Here is a 27,306-nt window from a genome sequence, read left to right as displayed (position 1 = left end):
AGCGCAAAAAACACCAACAATGAAAGACCAAGAGGCATCGTCGCAAAATTCGAACATTACAAACAAAAAGAACTCATTAAAAGCAAAGGAAAGGAACTGAAAGGGAAAAGTTACGGCCTCAATGACCAATTCCCCAGAGAAATACAAGAAAGAAGAAAAAAACTTCTCCCGATCTTGAAGCAACTTCGGGAGAAGGGAAGACGAGCGACTTTATCTGTGGACAAGCTGTATATCGACGGGCAACTCTACCATGATCGCAACATCACCACTTGGATTCAGTCATCCAAATACATAGGCTAACAGTCCACACGTCAGCACCAAAATAGCACTCTAAAACTAACACCCTGCTGTTACGCTCACTGTTGACCCTACAATCACTATTTGTCTGTCTCGCTCTCTCTTTTTCTCTGATTTTCTCAGATTCTCCGCGTATGCATATTATTTGTGTTTGTCTCTTGTCTGTCCATGTCTGTCTGTCACAGCTAGTTTGGAAAATGTGGGAGAAAGGGAATTTATATGGTATTGTAATAGGGGCGATTATGGTGAAGCTGCTTCACAGTGTTATCAACATTTCTGCTTTTACTATTTTTATATATCATCTCAAAATATAATTGAAACACACTGCAAGTTCAATTAATCCATAGTACCACTGTCACTGACCCTGAAGGACGATATGTTATTATCAACACTACCATTAACAACAACAACCACACTATTGCTAATATATATGGACCCAACACCGATGACCCTGCTTTCTACCACACATTTTTCGATTCACTATCTAACTTATCAGATTCTACAGTCATAATTGGAGGTGACTTTCATACAGTTATTAATCCCACTTTGGACAGATCTTCTACAACAGCTAATTCCAGAAACTGGTGCTCCACTGAAATATTAAAACAATACATGAATGACTTTGGTCTTGGCAATAGTTGGCGACTGAATAACCCATCACTCAAAGAATACTCACACTTTCCTCCACCCCATCAATCTTTCTCTCGTATTGACTTTTTCTCTCACCAGTAAATCGATTATATCCAACATTACAGATCCTAAAATTCATCCCATCATAATCAGCGATCATGCTCCTGTATCATTTAATCTAAACACCAAACAAGTCAAACAACCCATATCCAGATGGAGATTTAACACTTCCTTGCTTAAAGATCCTGACTTTAATACATTTTTTATAAAAGAGTGGGCATCCTTCATGGAAACTAACGACTCTCTGGAAATCTCATCTACCCTACTTTGGGAAACAGCAAAAGCAGTATTGAGAGGAAGAATTATATCATACTCATCATACAAGAAAAAAAAGGAACAAGAACTTGAAAATATTCTTGAGCAAAAAATTAAAGCACTGACTGACACATATGCTAAAAACCCCATAGAGCAAATTCAAAAGGAACTGACAGAGACTAAATCGCAGCTCAACCATATCATAAACAAAAAAAACCAATTCCTGAATCAGACTCAAACACGATCATTTTGAACATAACAACAAATCAGGAAAATATCTGGTAAATCAACTCGAACAAAATAAAGAAAAACCATTTATACCAGCTATAAAGAATTCCATAGGAAGCACTATGCAGTCACCCCAAGACATAAATGACGTATTCAGAGAATTCTACAACAAATTATATACACCTGACAAAGAACCCAATTTAATAGATATGAACACCTTCCTCAGTAATATAGAACTTCCCCGACTTAATAAGGAACAAGCAGATGAACTGGACACACCAATAACACCTAATGAACTCCACAAAGCATTTAATAAGATGCCAAACAATAAAGCTCCAGGACCTGACGGCTTTCCTGCCGAGTTTTATAAACATTTTTGGTTCCCAATATTAAACAAAACTCAACAATCCCACCTCACATGAACACTGCCCTCATCTCAGTACTACTGAAACCTGAAAAAGACCCAACTCTCTGTTCCAGCTACCGCCCCCTATCACTCATCAACACAGATATCAAAATCATCAGCAAAGCACTAGCCACCCGAATTGAAACTGTAATCCCGTCATTAATCCACTCAGATCAAACTGGCTTCATTAAAGGAAGACACTCTTCAAACAACATGCGCAGATTACTTAATCTAATTAATGTATCAAAACAAAACAAATTGAAAACAATAATAGTATCATTAGATGCAGAAAAAGCTTTCGATAGAGTAACCTGGAAATTCTTATTTGCAACACTACACAGACTTAGTTTCAGAGAGTCATTCCTCCAATGGATAAGAATTCTGTACAGTTCACCAATGGCCACAGTTGTTACTAATGGGTTAACATCACAGAGCTTCACACTGCACAGGGGAACCAGACAAGGATGCCCACTCTCTCCATCACTTTTTGCCCTGTTCATCGAACCTCTCGCTGCTGCAATACGTCAAAACAACAACATTAAAGGAATCCAAACCCTCAACACTCACCACAAGATTAGCCTTTATGCAGATGATGTATTGCTTTATTTACAAGAACCATCTAACTCTCTACAAGAAGCCATCATGGTCATTAACTCATTCTCCGAGCTCTCAGACTATGCAATAAATTGGACCAAATCAACAATTCTACCCGTTGGTGGTGACAACTGGAATGCTGCAGCTCAAAACCCACATCTTCCCATTCCCACTGGACAGATTAAGTATTTGGGCATTAACATCTCCACCAGACTGTCAGAGTTGTTCCACCTGAACTTCACCACATTAATAAAAACAATAGAAGACGACTTAAACCGCTGGATAAATTTACCTCTCTCATTAATTGGTAGAATAGCAACCGTAAAAATGATCATATTACCAAAAATCAATTACCTTTTCACAATGATTCCAACCCGGCCCACCACTAAATGGTTCAACTCATTAAACTCCAGAACAAGCAATTCTACTGGAAAAATAAAACACCCCGAATCAAACTTGGCCACATTACAGAAACACAAAACTCAAGGAGGATTAGAAGCCCCAAACTTCCAAAATTACTATCTGGCAAATCAGCTACAGTATATCACCAACTGGATTTGCCCAAACCAGCAGAACAACTCATGGTTAGAAATAAAACAATCAGAATGTAAAGAAATTTCAATATCCGACCTCCCGTTTCTCAGCAACACGATAAAACACCATAACTGCTTTAATAACACAGTAATTTCAACAACTCTGACAGCTTGGTGGAAAATTTACAAAATCTTCAAATCTGAAATGAAACTCTGTAAATATACTCCAATTTGGCACAACCCTGACTTTCTACTAAACAAGACACCACTTATCTTCAACACATGGAAACAAAGGAGTATCACGCACCTCCACCATCTTTTCCAGAATAACAATTTTATCACTTTTCAACATCTGGTCCAAAACTACAACGTAGGGAAAGAACAATATCTTCAATACCTTCAATTAAAGTCTATTTTAAAATCCAAAATCAGTTTATCAAATAACAACTTACTACCTCCCCCACTTGTAGAAGAAATAAAAAAAATAACCAACCAGAAGAAAATTCTTTCAAAATTATATAAACTAATATCCACCACAGACTCATCTCCATTCCAATTAAAGCATGGGAAAAAGACCTGTCACTTACATCTGAATTCTTACTTACTGAATTCTGGACCCAAATCTCCAGGAACGCCTTCACAATGACAAAAAATACCAACCTACAACTAATACAGTACAAGGTAACACACAGAGCACACATCACTCAGCACAGGATGTATAAAATGGGACTCACAGACTATGACATATACTCACACTGCTCACTAAATATCCCAGATAATTATTTCTACTCAACCTGGCTATGCCCTCCAACTCAACATTTCTGGCAACAAGTCATTGACAGAACTTCTCTTATTATGGGCTGTAGCATTCCACTATCACCATCCTTCTGTCTACTCGGAGATCTCTCAGTAATTAAACCACCAATCCAGAACCCAAAAACTATACTCATCGCCTTAACTATCACCAAGAAAACAATCCTACTAAACTGGAAAACTAGGAATACATTAAGCATCACACAATGGTTAAACCTCCTCAAAGATTACATGTCCATGGAACAAATTTCATCCCAGCATCAAATCTCACACTTCGAAAATATTTGGGGTTCTTTTATCAGCTCATTGGACTTCTCTATTAACTAACTCCACCAACACAAACACACTCACACACACACACACACATTACAATCCCCTATGAAATCTTACTTCCTCCCTTTCATCATCTTACACTCGGATCTCGTACCGCCCACATCCACACATATACTTCCCCATTTACTTCCATACAACTCATTGTATGCAATACCTGGTCATGTCTTGTCTTGTTATGTCAGTCTGTCTGTCTGTCTGCCTGCCTACTTAGTCTTGTCATGTCTTTTCATGCTTGTGTCTTTATGTGCCTATCTGTCCTTTTGCTTGTTGTTATTATGTCTCATCATTCTTCTATCTGTAGGTCTGTCCTGTCTGTCTGTCTGTCTGTCTAGGAATTATGAGGGAGGAAGAGTGGGTGAGTGGGTGGGTGGGTTACGGAGCGACTTCACTGAAGGTACTGAATCTGCACTTGTTTAAAATAAATAAATAAAGTTGTCCTGCAAAGAGGGGGGGGGGTGGTGGAGGGCCAATAAATAAATAAATAAATGCTGATGAGAATGAGCTCTAGCAAACCTTGCACCTGCTAAATGAATATGCTGTTTGTTATGCACTTTGGAAGAGCAAAAATTAGCTTAACTTAGAAGTCTACCTTCATGAATTAAATCACCAATACCTTTTATGGTTATTATTATTATTAGTAGTAGTAGTAGTAGTAGTAGTAGTAGTATTAATAATAATAATAATAATATTAATATTAATGTTAATATTTTTATTGTTGTTGCTGTTCTTCTTCTTCTTCTTGTTATTGATGATGATGATGATGAATAGTAATAATAGCAAGAAGAATGAGAATAATATTTTCAGTGCTTACTGTAATCTGTCTTCATCTACATTGAACTTGGCCAAATGCAACCATTAACATCCTTGAAAACAGAATTTATTTCTTCATAAGACATTATCATAAAATGTGGTAGACTGGTAACATCTGTGTAGCTATCCCAGACACTCCAGTCTCACAACCTTACAATAAAAATACTACATATTCAAAAGGCAAAAACAGCTCTAATTACACTTAAAATTATACTTAGGTAAAGTAGACATTTTTGGAATTAAATGAATGTTTAACATTAAATTTAAATGATACTTTAAGCACTGGATGGAACATGTGTCTATGTATGTATTTTGTATGTATTGAGATATGCTTGAGACTAGACATAGAGCAATATTTGGGCACATAGAGAAAAATGATAATTAAAATTTTCAATTCAGTAAAAGAATAGACTTTAGACACCCAGATTTACTGGTCTATATTGACAGGTTCTGATACAAATCTCAAAATATTGTAAGCTAAACTGATTATGAGAATGATTGGCAAATAATGATTAATATAATGATAATGAGCTTGTGAGAATATCTTGCTTTGACAGTAAAGGATATGGCACCTGAGCATGCTTAGAGCTGTGCACAGTGTGAGAAACAGACCCACAACTGAGCGCCCACATAAATGTCTGAAGTTTGTCTTTTGCTGCCTGGGCTGCTGGTGGTGAAACTGATCCTCCAAATGGTGAATTGATTTTACCTGTGCTTAAAAATACACAATTCAAAGCACTTCACAAATCACAGAGCTCCTAGGACATTTAGCCATAATCATAATTTCAAAATTAAAGTTTAATTAAAGAGTCACTGAAACAGTTATTGTAATTTGTTACATTCAAAGAAATGACCAGTACTTCCCCCCTTTTTTTTCCTGTTTTACTGTGTTATGCAACAACAGCAATACTTCCCTGAGTAAGAGATATATAATTTACAAACTGACAATACTGCTTTGCTTGCTTTTCATTTTCTGGCCAAAATCTTTTATTTCTAAAACAAAATCCACCTTGAACAGTGGCAGTTAAGGGTACCTAAAAATAGAAAACCTAACAGAAAAGAAAGAATTGTCAGAAACCATTAGATTGCTGGCGTAATCACCTTGTTTTGGTGCCAACTATAACGTTGTTATAACAACCAAGCTGAAAAAACCTCAGAGAAGAGAAATTTCTAAATATGTCATTGCCTGTTCCAAAAAAAGGGGAATGAATGGAATCAAACACTTATGTTAAATCTCTCCAGTTTCTCCACATTTTGTATATTTCCTGAAATCACTATTTTTTTACACTGGAGTATTTTTTTTTTTAAAAACATGAGCTACATGTCATCTAGCAACTGATCAAACAAAGCCAGCTCTGAGATTTCCTGACATCTGTGGGATAATTAGTTTCAGTTTTTAATTAACCACAATCAGACTATATGCAAGGAATGCTTTGTATGACTGCCAAGTACAGTAATAATTCTGATACATTTATGTTGAGAACCATACCTGTGTTAAAACACATGCCTGTGTGTTTCAGTAATGCTAAGCCTTACCGGTCCAGTGTACAGCAGTATCGTCAGTGCTCTCCTAACCCTATACATTAGACTTTGAGGACACAGGGACAAGGCTTCACGACTCTAACTCCAAGTCTGTTGCCATGTGGCTCTGGTATTTTGAAGTGGTGCCCAAAGAGAAACGGGACAGATCCAAGACAGCCAAAGACACAGTGTTGTATACATTGTTTCTTGGCAACAACTCAAGCAATTCAAGTCCAAGTTCACAGAGGTTTTTCAGAAAGCTCAAGTTACTCTCTATCACTCACAGCAGAACTGGCATCAGTTTTCTAAAGTCTTTTTCTTGATCTTTCTCATTGTGAGTACAACAGTGTTACTGATCTCAAATCACCAGACTGTGTCTACTCCCTCCTACAAGAGGGATTTAACTGAGCTTGGCCTCGAGACAAAGTATGGCAGTGTAATTCATCTGAGGCAGACAAGATGGAATCCCTAACTGGGACATCTGCTGAGAGCATCAGCTAAACACAGGCTCCACCACAAGTGGCCAAATTCCCGCAGGAGGATGTATGGACCCAACAGTCTAAACAGTTTCCGATTCCAGGATTGGTCAGCGATAAGCATAAACACTTCCTGAGCCACTAATTCTTAAGGTGTTTTCTTTGTTGGTCTGTAGATGTTCATTTCAGCTTTTGAATCAAGTATAGAGGTATATTCATGGAATTTCAGCAAATGGTCAAAAACTGAATTTAGCTTGTGTTCATCTGCATAATGTGAGTGTGACATAGAGGTCAGCCAACCATGGAGGGGACTGGACCGTAAAGCTCGGACAAATGACCTTGACTCCAGTGTCACTGACTCCTGTTTAAATCCACAACATCTTTAGCAAGCTGAGCCAATGGCATTTTTATTCATTATCACCATCTTCATCTACAAATCACCATAAATAAAACAACCAATCTGTCTTAAACTTATGCATGCAATTTTGCATTTATATTCAAAAGCACTGAATAATAAAACTGCTAGCAAGCGGTGGAGTCTCCAGCTCCAAGTCTTTGGTCTGCTGGGGTCTGCTTTGCGACTACGGCTGGCTCTAAGCAAAGTAGTTTGCCTGTGTTAATTATGCGTAAGGGGGCTCATATTAGCGGTGATTTTTCAACTGCAAGGGAACAGAAGGAAGATGAACTGAAGTGTACTGAGCTTTGTCTGCTCCCGTCTGTGAACCATCGCTTCATCCACTCTGAGTGAATGTCATTGGTACGTGTCCTGATTGGTGTGGCTCTCAGTCAGCCAGACCATGAGGGAACAGGAGACAAAGGACCATATCTGAAAGGCTCTTAAGGACATTAAAAAACTTTTTCTCACGAAAATAAGCCGCTGTCGCAAGTTCTTTAGCTGCCCTGGCACCAGCGACTGCCTCTACTCTAATTAATTTTGGGGAGCAAAACTGAAGGTTAGTAGTGGACACCAGCACCACAATTGCATTACAGTCAGACACAGAAACCACCATGGGCTAAAAGACAAATGCAACAGATTCTAATTCAACAAATCAGGCAGACCAAGCAACAAACAAAATGAAAATACATTTTTCCGCTTGAAAGAACAGAAAGGAAAGGATATGTTTTCCTTGGGGGTAAATCTACATTATTAGGGCTTGAAAGAGTGATTGTCCAGTGGAAAAATACACAATTAAAGCCAACAGACAATACTCCTCAGCTGTTAAGAGTCAACAAAACTGGTTGTTTAGGACTGACTGAACTAATAACCTCACTGAACTAATGTCTTAATAAGCCCAAAAAATCACTTCATTTTCTTATATTTACTCACACTGTCACACTCAGTAATGATACTGTGACAACATTTGGGGATGAAAACAAAGTTATTACTTTCTGGCCTTTCAAATTTTTAGATGGGTAATCATAATAAGTACTTGAACTAATGTAAGAGTTTTGCAAATGGAAGTTTATTTAACATACAATGGACATTTAAAGCAAATGAAAAAAGAAAAAAGCACTACTACTGTGAATACTGCTGTTTCCCTTTGAAATGATTATTAATTTTAATGATGCAAACATGGCTATAAAACTACGGACAGTGATGGAGTGTGTTTCCATGCTTTCCATGTGGCCCATTGGCTCTTGTTTTAGGTTTTAAGTCATGTTGTAAAATGGGCTCAAAAGAATAGAGTGCGAAGTTACAGTCTTAAACACAGGCTGGCTCTTATTGGCTGCTGGCTGCAGTTAACCAACAAGACCGAGTTCAAATTTGCAGTCCCATCTCTCTTTCTCACCCTACCAAAGTGTTAAAGAGGAAGAGGAATGTCAGTACAACATAATTATAGAAAACACAGAATTTCCAAAAACAACACTGATACAAGATATGAAACATCAAGGGGGTGTTCCAGAAAGTGGGTTTAGTGAAAACTCTGAGTTAGTTAACTCAGAACAAGTAGTAAACCTCCTGATAGAGGAGCCCTATGGCTTTGTTTTGCAAGGAGAAATGAAGCCATGGGACTCTTCCCTTAGGAGGTTTACTACTTATTCTGAGTTCACTAACTGAGTTTTCACTAAACCCACTTTCTGGAATACCCCCCAGGTCATTATCAAGTAAAGTAAAGAAAATTATTTTATCACATGGAACTGCTCACCCTCTGTTGGCTCCAATCATTCTGGAAGCTTACCGTGGGCCACAGACCTTGAGTATTTTGCATTTTACTTTTATTTTACTTCTGATGTCCCTGATTCTACCATTTCTTCTCAGCTGTTGTTTTGAACTTCAACAACTCCAGTGCTGCTACTTTTGAAGCTAAAATTGGTAAGCCTTATTCGACAGCAAGATGGTCCCTTCCTGTGAAAAAACACAGATCTGTTTTAAGGGTCAGTGCAGACCAGTTGTGTCATATGCTAGGGCACACGTGGGTTCCAGTTCAGGTTCTTTTATAATACACAGTAGTTTTAACAGAGCAGTTGGGATTACATACATCACGGCTGTGAATTTATTTTATGCATTTGCATTATGTTTGTGAGGGTTTTTTTTTCAATTAGGCATAAAGTGGAAAATGTAGTCTTAGCTTTTTTATATGGGCCAATAGTCAAGTGTTTCTGCTTACCAGGTATAGCTTGGTAATCATCTGTCCTAATTTACTCACAAGAATGTCTGTAAGAAAAAAAAAGAAAAGCTAAAAAAAAGTCTGGCTGGAATAATTCCCCTCATTTTCTGGGCCTGTCAGTACAGCACTGCAGTAAGGACAGATTTGCAGTGAGCAGTCTCCCTTTGACCAAGGTGTGCTTATATAATTAGAGGAGTAATTTCCCACAGGGGTATTAGGGCTCTAGATGACTCAAAGTAAAATAAATGCTTTTGCAAGCTGAGCAAAAACCCTTTGGAGGAAAGGGAGAAAAAAACTTCAAAGGGTTCTGTGAAATGTGAAGCAGCAAAGAGAACATTTCCACCCTAAGGATGCTGGGCTGTCTCTCCCAACAAGAACCATACATTCTCTGTTGCAAAGCAGTGTTTTCTAACTATGTGTCAGGAAAACATTAATATTTAATGTAAGTATAAATTTTACAATGCAAATTAAATCATGGATAGACAGATGGATGGATGGATGGATGGATGGATGGAGGAATGGATGGGATATATTGTTGAAATTTTGAACTAAAATGCGTGGCGAGGGACTCCATAACCCTGAGAAATCTTCTCATATGAAGTTTTTAATGTAGGTTTCCTTTGGAAAGAAACATCCACAGCCTTGAGGTGCTTCCCTGTCTACATACACATCCTACAGGCTATTCAGTGGTCTCTGCTACTGAGGAATTATACACCCATAGACCAGACAGCACTGTGCAGGTCTCTGTGGGCCTCTCCTTTGTGAGACAAGGTTGGATTCAATTCAGCATTTAATTTATCACCTCATCTGTCTGTCAGTTCAGCTGGTGGAAAGAGGCAACATGCATGTTTGCAATCCAAACCATGTTGTCTTGTTTTTTCACTGATGTCACATCAAAGGAAGTAAAAAACTTGCAATCTAAAAATATTTCATTCAGCAAATCAAACTAACTACCCTGTCAGTCTATGTACACAGCATGTAATAGCAATTTACCAGTTCAAATGAATACTACACAGGCTCAAATTAATTAAACTATTCTGCAATATATTTCCCCCTTCCTCTTCTTCTTCTTCTTCCTTATTACTGTGACAATCCTCAGAGCTATCTTGCATTGTTGATTTTGTGATGTGCAAACATAAAAGAGGACTCAGAAGCTGTCTAGACCATGCCCATACAGACAGAAACACAGCAACAGAATAATCTTATGTTTAAAAAAAACCTACAACACAGTAAAATCAAGCATTAAAATAGCGCATATAAAGCCAAGATATTACTATCCATTATAAGTTATCTGTATTCAAAACAAATCATTGGTCTACTTATGCAATGGACCAAAAAAACCAAGCTGAAAGATAATGTAAGGCACCAGCGGAGTGGGCGGGTACTTCATGTCCATCAGCCAATCAGTATCTGGTGTTGGCTGTTTGAGGCATTTAGCTCTCGTTGGTCCTGTATGTAGGTTAACTAGGTAGTCCTGTCAGAGAACAGAGAGGCTGCTGAACTCATGAGAGTTCCAGAGGTGCCATAGCAACCACTGAGGATGGTGATGCAACAGGGGGGTGGGGGAGTGGGGTGGAAAGAGAAGACATTTTAAAGCACAGGATTCCAGACATTTTAGGCAAAAGTCATTGAGTTCTATCTCCTTTTCTGTCTCTCTCTTATCCTTTCCCCTCTCTCACTCTCTCTCCCTTTGATTTTCTGGGCTTTGATCTCGCTCACACAGTCTTGTCACGCAATATTATCTTCCTATTCTCCTGCTTCTGCTTTGAGAGGAAAGGCCCTCAGTTTCACAAATTGCCAACTTAGTTTCACAGCACAGGGTTTCACAGGGAGCTGTGCTGGTTTGTGAACTCAGTCCAACAACATCATATAAGAAGCCAGGGGATTGGAGTCAATGAGTCATTGATTTCTCTCCTGATTTGAAATGTGTGATGCTCTCTGTGTGGATGTCTGATTTTCATTTACACCTTGTGTGACACGAGGACATTCAAGGCAAAGAAAGATCCAAGAAGAGATTAAAGAATGTCCAAGGAGACAGTCAAGGAAATCTTTATTTGTCTGTATATCTTTCCTTTGCTTTTAATGTGATTCATAACATGTTGTACACAATTGTTCATTCTATGGTACTTGTAACTCTATGGCCATTTCAACCCCCCTTCCACACACACACACACACACACACACACACAAACACACACATACAGAGAGAGAGAGAGAGAGAGAGAGAGAGAGACTCATACACTCAACGTGTAGCAGTTTGACACATTATGTGATCAAATGAATGAGCACTCCACTCACAAATTAAAATTGTGTTCCATTTCTTCTTACCTGATAGATTTCTTCTTACTCTGTAGAACTATTATCAGACACACATTATGCTACATATTAGTGAATTAGCCATCACATTTCCACAGACACAATACATTTAAAGTATTCTTCTGTGTGGGGGAAATTGCTCTGAGAGAACTGTGTGTCTTCATGACAAAGCATAGACATAGTTCAGATTGTACATAACTCCATCATCATTTGAACTCATAACCCACTCTGGAATCAAGCTGTACAGTCTGCTTAACTCCTCCAGGACCTGGGAGTGAGGCAAGCAGCTCATACACATATACAGAGAACACTGGAAGGAGGCATTTCAGTATCACTGCCTGACAAACTCCAGGAACACCCCAGGGTCTCTCCTCTCTCCACTCTGTACAACCTGTGCAGTGTGTCTTTGTTGGATTTTCACATTGTTCATGTTGAAGGATAATTCATAAAAACAGAGTTTTATTTCTACATCCACTAAAGATATTCAGTACATACTGAGCAGCATTTTATTTTGATAGAACAGGGTTCGATTTAATCAAGCCATAACATGACTTTCAAAATTACTTGCTAACAATTTTTAAACACACCAATACATCAGTGTAAGTGTGAACCCTGAAAATGATTTTTTTTAATCTTGAAAAAGCCCTCAGCTTTCATGTGAAGGCCTCTCTGTCCACATGCTTTGTGCAGCTGCAGTTACAAAACCAGAGTGTCACAATGGTTGATTTCTCTGCCTTTTCTAACACAGAGTTTTAGTGTATGCACAGTAAACCTTTTGCCCTTAAGAAATATTCAGAATCTTTTTTGTCACATTTTTGAAATAAAAGAGTAATTCTCTGATTATAGAAAATTAAATTAATAACTAAATATGAAATAAAAATGTCTAGAATTTTTTTTTTTAATTTCTTATTTAGTTATCATATGTGTGTTCAGGTTCAAAGATAAAATGATTACAAAGTGATATGAGAGTGTTTCTTACAGGAGAGGTTTAGGTTATTTAAATCAGGTCTTTTCAAATGGCTCAGAGAACACTGTAGCCCAGGGAAGTAGACAGAGCTGTGTCTGGGAAAAGTAATAAGCTAGTACAATTTCAAATATTTCCCTGATTTTTATCTCTTTCTCTGTCTCTCGCTCTGTTGTCTCTGCCTAGCGCACACACACACACAGCAGCCCATCCAAAAGGGTGATTAAAACTATGACTCATTGAGGCAAAGACTAGCTACTGTAATTGTGTGCGTGTGTGTGTGTGTGTGTGTGTGTCACTGTTCGCTCATTATTATCAGTGTACTTTCTCTCTACCTCAGAGACATAGTCATTACTCATTCCTTTAGATGCTCCATAATCATGCCCATGCTACTCGTTGTGCTCCAGATGGATACGTTCCTAAAAACACAATAGCATTCCATTTCCACCTGGGATCAAGAAAAGCCTCCCTCCAATTGCCCCTGCGTTACCTCAGCTGTTGGACCATATTGCTAAGGGGAAGCCCTGTACCTGCTCAAGGTTTCCACTCGTATTTTTGCGTTTGTAATGTACAGGGATATGGGACACAGTCTTAGACACAGCACTAAATCTACTCTACACCATTCAGTGTCAGCCCCATGAAGGGGCTGCCAGCCCCGTAGCACATAATTCCCTTAAAGAACGCGGCGAAATCGAAATTCTTTCTCTCTGGCAGTGGATATCCCTAGCGAGTGATCCTATCCGTATAAAGAGATACCCGTTACTCTCTGGCCGTGAATTTCTCGCTCATAAAGAGATACTGTTACTCTGCAGAAAGAAGAACCAAGAACAACGAAGCGAGCCGTTTGTACCGAACTTCTGGCCAAAGTTCAATGTACTTTCTCTCACGCAGTTCCGACTTTCGAAGTACTGCGTGGGCTACAGTATAGATAACCGAGATGATCATCTCGGTTATCTATACTGTAGCCCACGCAGTATTCGAAGAAAGAGAAGGCGACCCTTTTCATTTCTCAAGACGTCGACGACCTTTCATTAATATTCCTTCAAAGATCATCGGACAAGCTACGGAGCCCCGAGGATCTTCAGCTGACGAGCTGTGAAAGGAAAAGAACTGCTCTCCTTGGACCTGCGTTCCGCACTGTTCACCGGACAACAGAGGACGTACCTTCGGTCGCTATGCAAGAGCGATCTCAAGGAAGGCTGGCATCTGGGAAATTGTTAGCCTTAATTGTGTTTAGTTAATAGGGGGAACGTGTTGTTATTTGAATTCATTCGTGGGTTAGATGTACACACTGTAATTCACGTGAGATTCGGTCTTAGACAGTGTGTTGTGTTTTCCTTGTTTACTATCTGTATTAGATAGAGCGTGCATGCTTTCTTTCTCTCTTTCTAACTTCCTCCGTCACACCCCACACTTCAACATTGGGATTTCAGGATTAGTTAAAGGTTGGGTAGACGTTTGGGTTTAGGGCCTAGTTGAGACTAGCTCCTAGGTTTGAGATCCTTTGTTTCTCTCCCTCGCACGCACTTCTTGTGCCCATCCCCACTCTCGTTGGTGCCTAGTACAGACGCTTGCGTACTACACTCACATGCCACACCTACCTCTTGCCTGTGCGCCTGCGCCAAGTCTCTCTCCCTTGCTCCTCCTTCTCTGTTCAATGCACAGCCACACACATACATAGACACCCACACACATTTCCTCTCTCACTCTAGCATCCAGTCCACCTACACTTATCTGATCCTACACTGTAAAACCTATACATAGCCTCATTACCTCTTATTGTCATTTGTGCCTTGATCATTCTACTTGCTGCTGATTACTGATTCTACCATATCAGTATTAGTTGATAAGTAGTGTTGATTATTTTAATAAATGGTATTTTTGGAATAAATTGTTTGTGAGGTTTTGACAGACCAAGACCCAATTGCAGACCCACTGGGTAGAATTAGATTTATTCAAAAAACCAGAAGGCTATCTCAAAACAGTGCCCAGTCAAAGGTTTAATCCAGAGGGCAAACAAATCCAAATCGTTAGGCAAAAACAGGTCCAGGTAAACACAGTCAAACTTACAAATCACAGAGGGCAAAACTCACACGGACTAGCAGAAAGAACAAAAGGTCACAATATGACAAGGAACAGGTACAAACACAGGACTTAAATTCACAGAACAATTAACAGCAGAGACAGACTATTGGAGGAAACAAACCAGGTAATAATAGGGATCAGGTGGGGGGCGCGGACAGGAGTACACAGGGACAAACTGAAGCACATGGCAATACCAAAACAAACAAAAGCACAAGGCATAACAATACACAGAATGGCCAGCAGGGTGGCCAAATTCCCCAATCCTGACAGATGTACTGATACTGTTGTCTGTTTTTGCTGGAATATTCACTGAATGCCAACCTCTGCCATCAAAGTACTCCAACTGCCTCCATCAACCTGGTTGTTCATGTGTGTTATAGATTTAGTAGTGTAACTGCAATACATTAGTACTGCAATACTCACTAAGACTGTAGTACAGTGTTACAACTAGATCATTCTATTAATTTTATTAGTTTAATTATTAGGAGTATTAAACACCAAAATTCATGGTTAATAATTTTATGAGACTGATTTATATGAGACTGACTTACATGAGACTTACATGAGTTGATTATCCTATTGTACCTACAACTTTTGGTGCCCCCATGTTAGGCTTGCTACTGTACCCACACCCATCAGCAAAGAATTTAGCTAATGACATTGGGCTGGTTGCACGATAGCTATATTCTGATGGCAGGTCAATGAGAAATATGACAACATATATCAGTTTTGAAATTTTCCATTTTGTGCTGGCAGCAGCTAAGTTCTGGATAAAGTCGTAGATGAAGGTGACAGCAAACAAAGAGCTGCTCTCCTGTCGATGGTCTGTGAACACTCACTGTTCTTTTCTTTTGATAAGTTGACCAGAGGTTTGAATGCAATGGTCATGTCAGATCTATGTTTGAAGAATAGCCAGTAGTTCAGTGTTCCCCCACTTCTTCATTTTCTTTCTCCACAGCCTTGCATGGACTGGACCAATAAAGAACCGAGGCCTTGTGTAGCAGTCAAGTGAAGTGTCCCTGAGATTTCTTTTACTTGTTCAGTACAATGAGAAATTCTCTAACCAAGGAAATACGTGAGTGGAAAGGAATCATTGCTGAGAATTGGGAGAAAGGCAGTCCATCAATTACCTTTACATTTACAGCCAGTCTGCTCAGTAGCTCTGCCCATTATATCATATGAACTTGTTTTTCTAAGAATGAGCCGAATTCCCGTCCTCCACATCCTGAGCCATTTGTTCTCGAATTACATTTTTACAATTCATTTCCCCCCAGGCATCAACTCTCAAGTCTAGCTCTCATTTCATGACCACACTGAATACATGCTAATGAAAATATAAAACTGTGGGATGTTTTATATGAAGAGAACTACGTTTCATGGGGCACAAAAGTCCATGATGACAGTTACTAATGAAATACATAATAAAAAGCTCTGAAAAGAGTTCACATTCGCTTTTATTAGGGACATGGATTCAGCTGAATGATACATAGAAGAGTTGTTCAGATTGTTCAGAAGGAGCATGATGTTAAGGGGTGAACTCAGCCAGCTGCTTTGCTGACATCCATGTATCTCACTCACCCACACCTCCCTCACAACACAGACTGACGATACAGAACCCCTGTTTCTGGAAAGTTTTGCTCGTTAATGTAGAGCACTACATAATGACAGTCTTTTTTTGTGTTTTTTTTCCAAAATAAGAAATATTTATGATAAGATAACTCAGCTGTATAACCTATAGTAATCTTTTGTAAATGCGTCACAACAGAACACTTCCAATATAAATATCTGTAAATCCTACCAAGACTGAAAAAAGACTGGAAAAGTTGAGCTCTGTTGCTCGTTGGTTCTGTGCAGAGCAGCAGTGGCCTGTCCCATTCTTGGGCCTAGGTAGTGTAAACATCACTGCAGGCCTGGAGCAGGCAGTGACACAGCACTGAGTTTGCCTGAGAAGCCCTGGGCTCTGACATTTCTCAAGCCTAATTAGATAAGGCCATCAGGAGCAAACTGTGTACATGTCTTTTCTGTAACGCTAAATCAAACGTCCTGCTGAGCTCATCTGGAATGCATTAGGGTAGGGGGGGAGAGGAGGGGGAAAGAGGGAGGGGGTGACTCTCACATAAAGAGGAGGAAATGGGTAATGTCTTGGAACCACATTCAGCATTGTAATAGGAGCTGGTGATTGATAATGAAGAAACTGCCAGAACATGTTTCTCTTCCCCTCTGCTGTCTCTCTCTCTCTGTTTCTGTCTCTGTCTCTTTCACGCACAAATACAGACACAGCTAAAGTTCATAATAATCTGAGAATCCCAAACAGCCAATGACTGGAATTCATATTTATACCATAAAAGAGCATTGTTCTTTACTGAGCTGTTTATTTGGTCATGACATTTGATACATATCTTAACATTGATCAGATGAACAATCCATCATAACCACATGTTTGTATTTATGCAAATGTTCAACACCTGGCTTAAAAAATGCAGAAAAACAAATGAAATGGAGACAGCAGACTAGACCCCCCGGGAAGTTTAATAAATAATGTTGGCAATGCTTTTATGTTCAAAATGATTTGAAATCACCAATTAATTGGAACGCATGAGGTGATTTAAAGCAAAGGCACGTGGGCTGTTTCTCTGCAGTCAAGTATGTTAATAAGTATGGAGTATAGTGGCAGTGTGGTTGGAAATATGGTCTCCATTTCCCAGGCACTAGTCTCACGTTCACAAGTAGAATACGTAATCCCACCCCCCACCTCACCCCTATCAAAAAAAAAGAAAAAAAAAAAAAAGAAAACAAGTCACCACCAGTGACACTGCATTTTTTTCTTTATAATTGGCAAAGATTAAGTAGTGTACCACCTGGTGATATATGTACATCTGTGTTTTTATAGCTGAAAGATTGCATTCCTGCAACGAAAAATGTAATATACCATCTCAAAGCTTTTTAAAAATCTTTACTCTATTTTAGTCTCATATACTGAATGAAAAATGTGCAGTTTGATGCCTGCCTATGCTATCCCACCAAACAACACTGTGAGACACCCAGTCAACAGACTGTGGTCTTATCTATTACACTGTTCAAAAACTATAACTACATGAACACAAATACACAGCCAAGATTTCATGTCATATCAATTTAGAGTTATGTCCGCTTCAGAGCAGAGCCGATGGGACTAACAGACAGTGCGTGACAGACAGTCCCGGCATGTCCTGCGTGAGTCACCAACTGGACCACAGGCACTGGATTCTTTCATACAATCAATCATGGGCTCTGAAAGCAAGGAAGGGCTTTCTGTTCATTCAGCATATGAAAGCCAATATGGCAAACAGCTGGGCATTCGCTATGGACACAACACACTGTTTATTGGTTTGAAGAAATGTCAGAAGAAGGGTGTGTGTGTGTGTGTGTGTGTGTGAGAGAGAGAGAGAGAGAGAGAGAGAGAGAGCAGGAGGGGGTTCATTTTTCCACTTGCTTGCATGTGTGACATCATAAAGAGTAACATATGAAAAGGCCATCTCATAAAGCAGTCAAATTTTGGTAACCAAAATCTTAACATTTTATTGATTCAACACAGCAAACAATCTATTACTGACTCAACACAACAACAGTTTCAGTCTGACTACACACCACAAAAAGTCTATTATAGACTAAACACCACAAACAATCTATTATTGACTAAACAAAAACAAACAGTCTATTACTGACTCAACAGCACAAACTATTACTGAATCAACAGTAAAACATAAATGTGCAGTTGTTTGATGACAATATAAAAGGAGTCATACCATTTAAATGGGTATGATTCATGTGACATACGCATCACAGCAAGTAGAAAACATACGGGCCTCTGTTTGTAGAGACAGGGGTGGGAGCCAGGAGAGATGTAATTACTGTCACACTAATAGCAATGCAGTGAATACAGCCACCGTCAGACCATCTAAATGACTGTTTTAACATTCCTCCCAGACCAAGAATGTGTCATTGGAGTGTGTCTCACTTTTTTCTTTCTATCCTGCTCCTCTGAATGAACCACAATGATAAACACCATATGATATTATGAAGAAAGTAGCATGCTTTCAAAATGCTGACACAATAAGTGAAAGCGTTGGAAATTCTGTGCAGGGCTTTTTTTTTCACTTACATTTAAGTTTCCTCAGCTCCCTATGCTTTTATGTGAAAATGTGTGTGATCTCTTTTAATTTCTCTGTTAAACCCTGAGCAGACAATGACTCCCCTTTTAAAAAGAAATATCGTGTTCTAAGACCAGTGTCTCGACAGGTATTATAAACAAACAAACAAAAAATACAGATCTAATTAGAGAAAAACCTTAAAAGATATTTTTAAAAAATACAGCAGAAGAGTTTATCTAAAGTCTTGAGGCATATTTTGTCTCCTCCTTCCAAGCTTTTAATTTGACATTGAGCAGCAGGGAATCATGAACTACAATTTAACAAATGTTGAATTTATGCTTGGCGGTTTTCCCGGGCTTGTTTCTATGACTGTGTTGGCTGAAAAAAGGGGATGCTTTTATTGTGTACTTCATTGGATCTGGCACTTGGGTCTGCTCAGTCTGGTACACATTTCCACATGAGAGACAGGGGAATTAACTTTGTTAAGAATAAGTTAATACATTTTAACAGCTTTGAAAGAGAATGACTTTGAATTCCCCCTCTATATATTGAAAAGATCCCATGTATCCCATGCATGTCCATAAAAGCTGACTGTTGGAAATTTCCATTTCATTTACCTCTGTCTCCGTACCAAAAGAAAGGGTTTCATACGAGTAAGGGAGTATTAGAATCCATTGTAAATTTTAAATTGGTTTAGTGATGCCTAGTTTGATTTTTTTCATCTTTTTAACACTCTGAGCCTTAACAAACTGATGGCAGGACTGACTACAATGTTACAATGCAACAAACCAAAGCCACGCCCCCTCATGTTCTGTAAGTGACCACTGTGATGTCATTATTTCAGAATTATACTATTTCTACAGACAGCATATTATCCTGAGACTTCACAAACTACAGTGCTTTGGCCTCTCTGTTATGAGTGGTCAGTGAGTTATGTAATGGTGAATAATTTTTGGTTTTGGTTTGGATGTTTTTGTTTGATTTCTGACTTTTCTGTGGAGACAGAGGCTGTACTCCAGACCAACCATCCAGACCTCACAGCTATTGAAAACCACATGAGAGCTTTGTGTGGCTGAATCAGGTGAGCTTGTCCAAAACTGGGGCAAAAGTCTGAATTACTCTGGCTCATTCAGTGCTACATCATCCATCTCATATTCAAAGCGCTAATGTCATGACAAGGAAGAATTAATATGCCAAAGAAATTCATGCTCAATTCATGAGTGTGCATGTAAGTGTGTGTCTGTGTGCGTGTGTGAATATGCATACATTTATGTCTGTGTCAAAGAGAGAGAGAGAGACCCGTGCAACAGAGCAGCTAGATGATTAGTCTTTGTTTAGACTTTTAAAGAAAAAAAGAGTTTAAAAGAGACATTTTTTCTCGAGCACATTTGTTGAGCACTTGAAGTGCAGTCCAAATAGAACAATATTCCATTCTTCAGTGACTGTAAACTGTTTGCATTACAAGGCTATGTCAGCATTGTTCTGTACTAAATATTGACGTAATGCTTACTTCAATAAGCACTGTGGCTTACATATCAAACCTGTGTTTTATCCACTTTGTAAACAAGTTTTTTTTTTTTTTTTCGCTAAGTTTCTCTAAGGAAATTTGCATTTCTTGCATTTCTGTGTGAATGCTCATTAAAGCATAAGGAGAAATTCCTTCTTGCTCTCTAGACTACAGTAGAGGTGATACAAATTATTGAATATGCTGATCTATATACATATATGCATATAGACTGATGTTTATATTTATCAGACAGTCTTATTGATTAATATAGATTAAATAATTTAAGCAGAACAATGTGTGTGTGTGTGTGTATGCATTAACTTAAGACAATATACATTAACTGAAGACAACTGACAGTAATTTACTGATTTGTATGAATGCAAGTATGTGAGTGTATATGTATGGGTGCATATATGACTGCATGTATATGAGTGTATGTACTATATAGTGGCCTCAATGAATCTCCCATTCACTTATCCAGCAAGATAAAACTCTCCAAATAATGACTCTCTGAACCACGGTGTGATGTTGAGAGTGATTTTATCATATGAATGGTGTGAAACTGAAAATACAAATACATACACTGATAAGTATCGAATACATAAATGCCAGGTAAGTATGGTAACATTACAGGTACAACAACTGCTGTAACTACCTTATAGGTCAAGAGGACAAAGCACAGTGAAATGGCAATCTATACAGGTGAGTATACAGGTAAGTATTTAGAAATTAACTGTTGTCCGTAAAAACAACGTGAAATACTGTAAAAGCGTAAGGTAATACACATTCAACAGAACCTGACAGAATGCTATCAAATATACACGACACAACTAACATTTCACTATTAAGATGTACTCAAACTAAAGATGGATAATAACAAACAGATTTATTTGCAGGGAATGCCTTCTAAAGGGATAACAACTGAGGATTGCAAAGGATTTTCCCTGGATACAGACTACAACATGCTCTACTATTGCTCCTACTGCACTCGCTTCCTGGGTACTCTCACTTCCTATCACACACTTTCTGTCACAGTGACATTTATGGAAACAACCAGCAGGGGTCACCAAGACAACCAAAACAATAATTGGCAGGGCCAGAACACTCCCTGTCTGGTATCTTTAAGATACCACTACTACATGTGAGCTAGACAGTTTAATTAGGGGATAGGAGGACAACCAGTCCTGAGATGGGTTGGTAGAAGATCTTTGCTGCCCCTTGTTGAACAACCTTTACCTAAGCTTTCCTTATCAGTCCATCTTTGCTGGAAAAGCCTTCACTACGACCCCAGTAGGCAACTCATTCCTCCTGACTTTCTTCTCTTTAAGAAGGACAAGATCACCCTCTTTGATGTTGGGCTTTTATGTTGCCACTTCTGATACGATTGCAGAATGCTGAGGTATTCTTTTTGCAACCTATTCCTGAATTCATCAGCCAGGCATTGAACATGCTCCCATTGATGTTTCAGCATCTCCCTTAGGCTGAAGTCACTATGAGGGTGAAGAGGTGTGTCTGTCTTTTGGGTCAGCAACATAGAGGGTGTTAGGATGTGAGGATGCTCAGGGTCAGATTAAACAGGTACCAGGGGATATGTGTTAATTATAGCTGTGATCTTTGCCATGAATATTGTTGAGACTTCATATGTAAGCCGTGCTTAACCAGCCTGCGACAGCATACAATTCAATATGAACCGCACCACCCCAATCATGTACTCCCACACTTCGCCCACACAGGATTAATGGGGTGGATTGAAGACCCATGCGCATCTTTGGTCTTGCAAGTACTCCTGTACATTTTTCTGCTCTAAGGTATCCATCCGCATCTCCTTACATGCACCAATGAAATTGGTGTCGCAGTCTGGGTGCAGTTGTTTGAACCACACCTTAGTGCATTAATGAAGTTCGAAGAGCTCATTTCTTCAACAACTTAAATATGGGCTGCCCTGGTACACAAGCAAGTAAACAGTACCGCCCACCTTTTACTGTTTGCCCCGGCCTCCTCTCGTGCGCCTCGTGGACACTTCCCATGGACCGAGCATGTCCATACAAATATATGAGAAGGGAGGATCCATTTGGAGCTGCTCCGCTGGCACACATCTGCTGCTCCTCTACCTTGTCTCTGAGCTCCTTGCAAATAACACATCTATTGAGCATTTTACCTATGCACCATTTGGCTCCGACTAGCCACAAGCCACCTGCTCTGACTGCACCTTCTGTCAAGTGCCTTCCCTGATGCTGGACTTTCTCGTGGTGATGCCTTACAAGAAGAGTTGCATGGTGACTGCAAGGAATAATGACAAGATTTGTTTCGTTCAATTCAAGGCCTGAATGACTGATGCATCCACCAACTCGGAACAGGCCACTGCTATCAAGTGTGGGGTCCCGCTTCACAAGTGGACTCTGAGAGGGAAGATCATGTTTTCCCCTGATGTACCTGAATTCCTCTGAATATACTTCACGCTGTACATTCCTGATGATTAATTTCTCAGCCTTTTCTAGTGAGTCATCTGAGAAGCTTTTCTTACAAAGGTCTTCAACCTTTGTTGGATGAGCAAAGCAGCGAGTAATGTGGCAGAGATGAGCCACAGATTTGACTACAGATTTCCATTTGGAGAAGCGTTCCCACCATTTTGAATACAAGTGGCTCTCAGAGATGCAAATGGACAAAAGTTTTACCTCGGGATGGATTTTGAGCCATAGTCAGCAGGGTTTTCTTCTGTTGGCACACAGAGCCATTGTTCAGGTGTAGCAGACTGCCTAATGAATTGTACTCAATTATTTACATGAACATAGAAGCGTCTTGACTGGTCATGAATATAACCCAAAACCACTTTGCTGTTCGTATGGAAACTGAGTCAAGTCTGAGGCCTATCTCCTCCAAAATGACCTCTGGCAATCTCCACAGCCATCACTGCTGCGAACAGCTCCAATCTGGGGACTGTGAGTTCAGCCTGAGGGGCAAGTCTTGCCTTGCCAAGGACGGAGCCTGCTTCTGTTAGCCCATCATAACCAGTGACTCTGAGGTAAGCGACAGCAGAAATGGCCATAACAGAAGTGTCTTAAAAGACACATAGCTCCATGTGCAGGGCTTTTGAGGGGGGAATGGTAGTACATATGCAGGGTACATGGATATCTTTGAGGTATTGCAGTGAATTTTGGCATTCCCTCCTCTTTTCCCGCTATTCTCAGGGAGGGTGGAGTCCCAGTCACTGGTATGTGTTGAGAGTTCTCTGAGCAGTAGTCAGCCCTGAGTGGTTACTGGTGCCAAGAACCCCAGCGGGTCATACAGACTGTTGATCGTTGAAAGCACTCCCCTTTGTTTGCAGGATCTTTCAACTTCAGGGACATGGAATGTAAACAGGTCCGACATGATACTTCATCTTACCCCAAGGCTTCACTGATCAGGTAGGTTGTCCACAACCAGGTCAAGATTTTGGACATTTTGGCTTGCTCCTCTACTGGAAATGCATCCAGAAGATCGACCTCTTCCTCCACAGTGGAGACAGACTTTAAGGCGTAATCCACGTAAAAATCACTGCCATACTCCTTTTCTCCCTCTTGTACAGCTCTCCTCAACCCATAGATGGCCACCGCCAGCGAGGGGCTGGTGCCAAAAACGTGCACCTTCACTCTATAATCGACAACCCTTTGCTTAAGTTGTTGTTATGATGCCAAAGGAAACATATACCTGCAGTCTTCCCGCACCAGAAAGCAGTGAATCATCTGTTGGATGTCAGATGGCAGCAGGGTTCTTCCTGAATCTTATAAGGATGCCCAACAGGCTGTTGTTCATGTCTGGCCCAGAGAGCAGCACATCGTTAAAGAAAACCCCTTCAAACTGAGCACTAGAATCAAAAACCACACGTATTTGGTTAGGTGTTTGCAGGTGATACACCCCAAAAAAGGGCAAATACCAGTGCTCCTTGCCTTCCTGTATTGGAGGTGTTAGCTCTGCATGGCCACTGTCCAGTATCTTCTGCATAAATTCCATAAAATGAGCTTTCATCACTGGATGTTTTTCAAGGGTGTGGCGTAAAGACTTAAAGTGACTCATGGCATATTTTGTTATTGGGCAGATGCTTCTGTGGCTTGCGAAAGGGTAGTGGGGCTACCCAGCTATTTGTGTAATCTTGGAAGAATTAATTCTCCATAGTTCTGAGAAATAAAAAGTCTTCCATTGAAGATGCCAGTTTGTTGTCATTTTTAGTTTGGCAGAAAACTAACTGGCCAAAATCATTATAAACACCAGTTGAGTAGCTTTAAAGGCTGGTGCCGCTTAGAGGAGCTAAATTTCTCTTTGACTGTCATATGGTTCTCACAAGGACAAAAGTGACTAGGTCTGCCATTCTCGAGGACGTACTTCTTCATATTACTTCTTCTTAACGTGAGATAACGACCATACTCCTAGGACTTCAATTTTGATTTTTTGACAGGAGGAAGCATTTCTAACAAGAGATGTCTGAGAGAAATCTGGTGATCATTGATCGCAGTTTTGGAACATTAAGCCACGTTAAGCTTTTTCACGTTAAATGTTGTTGTTTTTAATTGGCGGAAGGCATCAATGCACTTCCCGTGCCTAGTCTGTCGGAAATTAGAAGAAGAAGAAGAAGAAGAAGAAGAGGAAGAAGAAGAAATCAAAACTATATCCATTTTGCCTGTTGTTGTAGTTGTTGTTGCCTGTGAACGGGCGAGCGAATATGTAGGCCACATATGCGAAGGAGTTCGTACTTCTGCGTATGCAGAGGACATCAGGTGAGTAGGCGCTCGTTCAATGCGATTGAGTTCGCATTTGCGTTTACTCTGCTATAAGACTGTGGTCATATGCGGTCCAGACCACCTCCGAATGTGGTCTGAGTGGTTGGATCTCGATGCGACCTCAATGCGCATTGGATGCATTCACACCTGTACTTTTGAGCTGTCCACTTGTGATGGGATCTCCAAAATCGGATCTTAATGCAAGGTGTAAACAGGGCCTGTGTCTAGAGGTGGTATCTCATGAGCTATGGTTTTGAGGTGGCAATGGCTGTGTGCAGCTGCTGGAGTAGGAATTTCATCTCTATTGTCAGGGATTGTATTGCACTCAAAGAGTGTGGGTAGAGGAACATTCACTTTACCATATGCAGACTCGACGATGTAGCCAATTGCTCATCTACAAGCTGTTTTAGGTATTCCAGAGTAGGTTTTCAATGTGTGCAGGTTCGCTGGACCATCTATGTCAAATATGTTGAAAAACTCTGACTGCGCCAGTAATCTTTTGCTTTGGTCGTCCAACATGGTGTACATCCTTGTGCTTTTGCTGCGGTTGCCAGCTGGGTAAACTTTCACATATTTTAGAGCATTATTTTGGAGCATGATTTCCCACTAAAGCCTTCTCCACACACCTCAGTGCATTTAGATGTAACAGCAGCATCTGATGCTTCTTTCCTCTTCCTGCCACGCTGTATAAGGGGAGGAGAGAACTTAGTAATCTATGGAGCTGGGCCTGGATGGAAGGCAGTTGGATGCCTGTCACTGTTGCATTCAGAACATTTGACAGTTGCTTCACAGCACCAGAGCACTTTCTATGGCTTCTGGTGACCCATAAATCTCCTCCAACCTCTCCCAGATGAGATCTAACCCTGCAGATGGGTTTCTCACGTTTGCTGATCTAATGCGACGTGCATGTTCTGCGGAGTCTGTTCCTAGCCATTTGATTCACAAATCTGTCTCTTCTCCTGCAGTAAGACCTAAACTCCCAATCACATTAAGAAATGATGATTTCCAGGATAAATAATTCTCAGACCAGTCACCGAACCCGGTCTGTCTTCGTGCCTGTCTTCGTGCCAGATATTTTGCTAACTCAGATGAGGCTGGGTCAGTGAAGTGATAGCTAGCAGTGGTCAGGTAACAGTTATGGTGACCAAAGTAAGGGATTGATACAGATGCGTTCATTGCGACTGACTGTTAAAGGGGGTAGGATGGCTTTGATGCTCTGCAAGATGGCTAGATGGTAGTTGGCCCCCTGGTGCTGGGGGATTTCTTCCAACTCTTCAATTGCTACTAAGTTGGGGGGTTTGAGTGCGTAGCATGCAGCCATTGTTGCAATATGTGTCCCCAGGTGACTGCCTGCTGTTGATGTGACTATGTTCATTCACATACTCCTCAGTACGTTGTTGCGGGCTTTGTATGAACAGTGTTTGAGTCCTGTGTTCAACCTCTGCTGCCTCTATGTTTGCAGCTGCAGCCTCCATCACAGCTGCCTCAGCCAGAGCAGCCTCTGCTTCTCTCTCTCTCTACAAAGCATCTAATGTGGCTTCTAGACAGGCCTTCTCTATTTCTATCTCAGTCTGCTTCTTTGAGAATGGAACTCTTGCTTGGGCAGCTTCGACCTTAGCACATGCTTTTGTCGCTGTTATACTGGTGCTTGAAACAGTGGAAGACTCAACTGAACAAGAGGACTTAGTCGCACGGGAGGTGACAGATTTGTTGTTGGTTCCACGGATACCAGGGTTAGCACAGGTGGAGCTAACGCTGGCCCCAAACACCAGCCATGGCCAAGGAAGCGAGGCCAAAGAGCTGGTACTTTGGTTTGGCTTAGGGGACGGAAACATCGCTCCCCGCTGCCTAGCAGTGCTGGGGTAGTTACTCAAAAAAAGTAATTAGTTATAAGTTACCAATGGCTTCTTTAAATTGTAATGGGATTGCTTTACTCCTTACTCCTTTGAAAAGTAATTACACTACTCATTACTTTACTTTTGAGG

At 40.2% G+C, this 27,306-nt stretch overlaps 1 pseudogene; it reads right to left on the bottom strand.

Annotated features, from left to right (window-relative positions):
* LOC115812343 (uncharacterized) overlaps positions 1-27,306 on the bottom strand; it is a 95,297-nt pseudogene that overhangs the window by 59,769 nt on the left and 8,222 nt on the right.

This window comes from Chanos chanos, chromosome 5, assembly GCF_902362185.1.
Source record: "Chanos chanos chromosome 5, fChaCha1.1, whole genome shotgun sequence".
In the NCBI taxonomy this organism is placed as follows: Eukaryota; Metazoa; Chordata; class Actinopteri; order Gonorynchiformes; family Chanidae; genus Chanos; species Chanos chanos.
The sequence above is the reverse complement of the archived record's forward strand: the minus strand, read 5'-3'. Positions and strand labels throughout refer to the sequence as shown.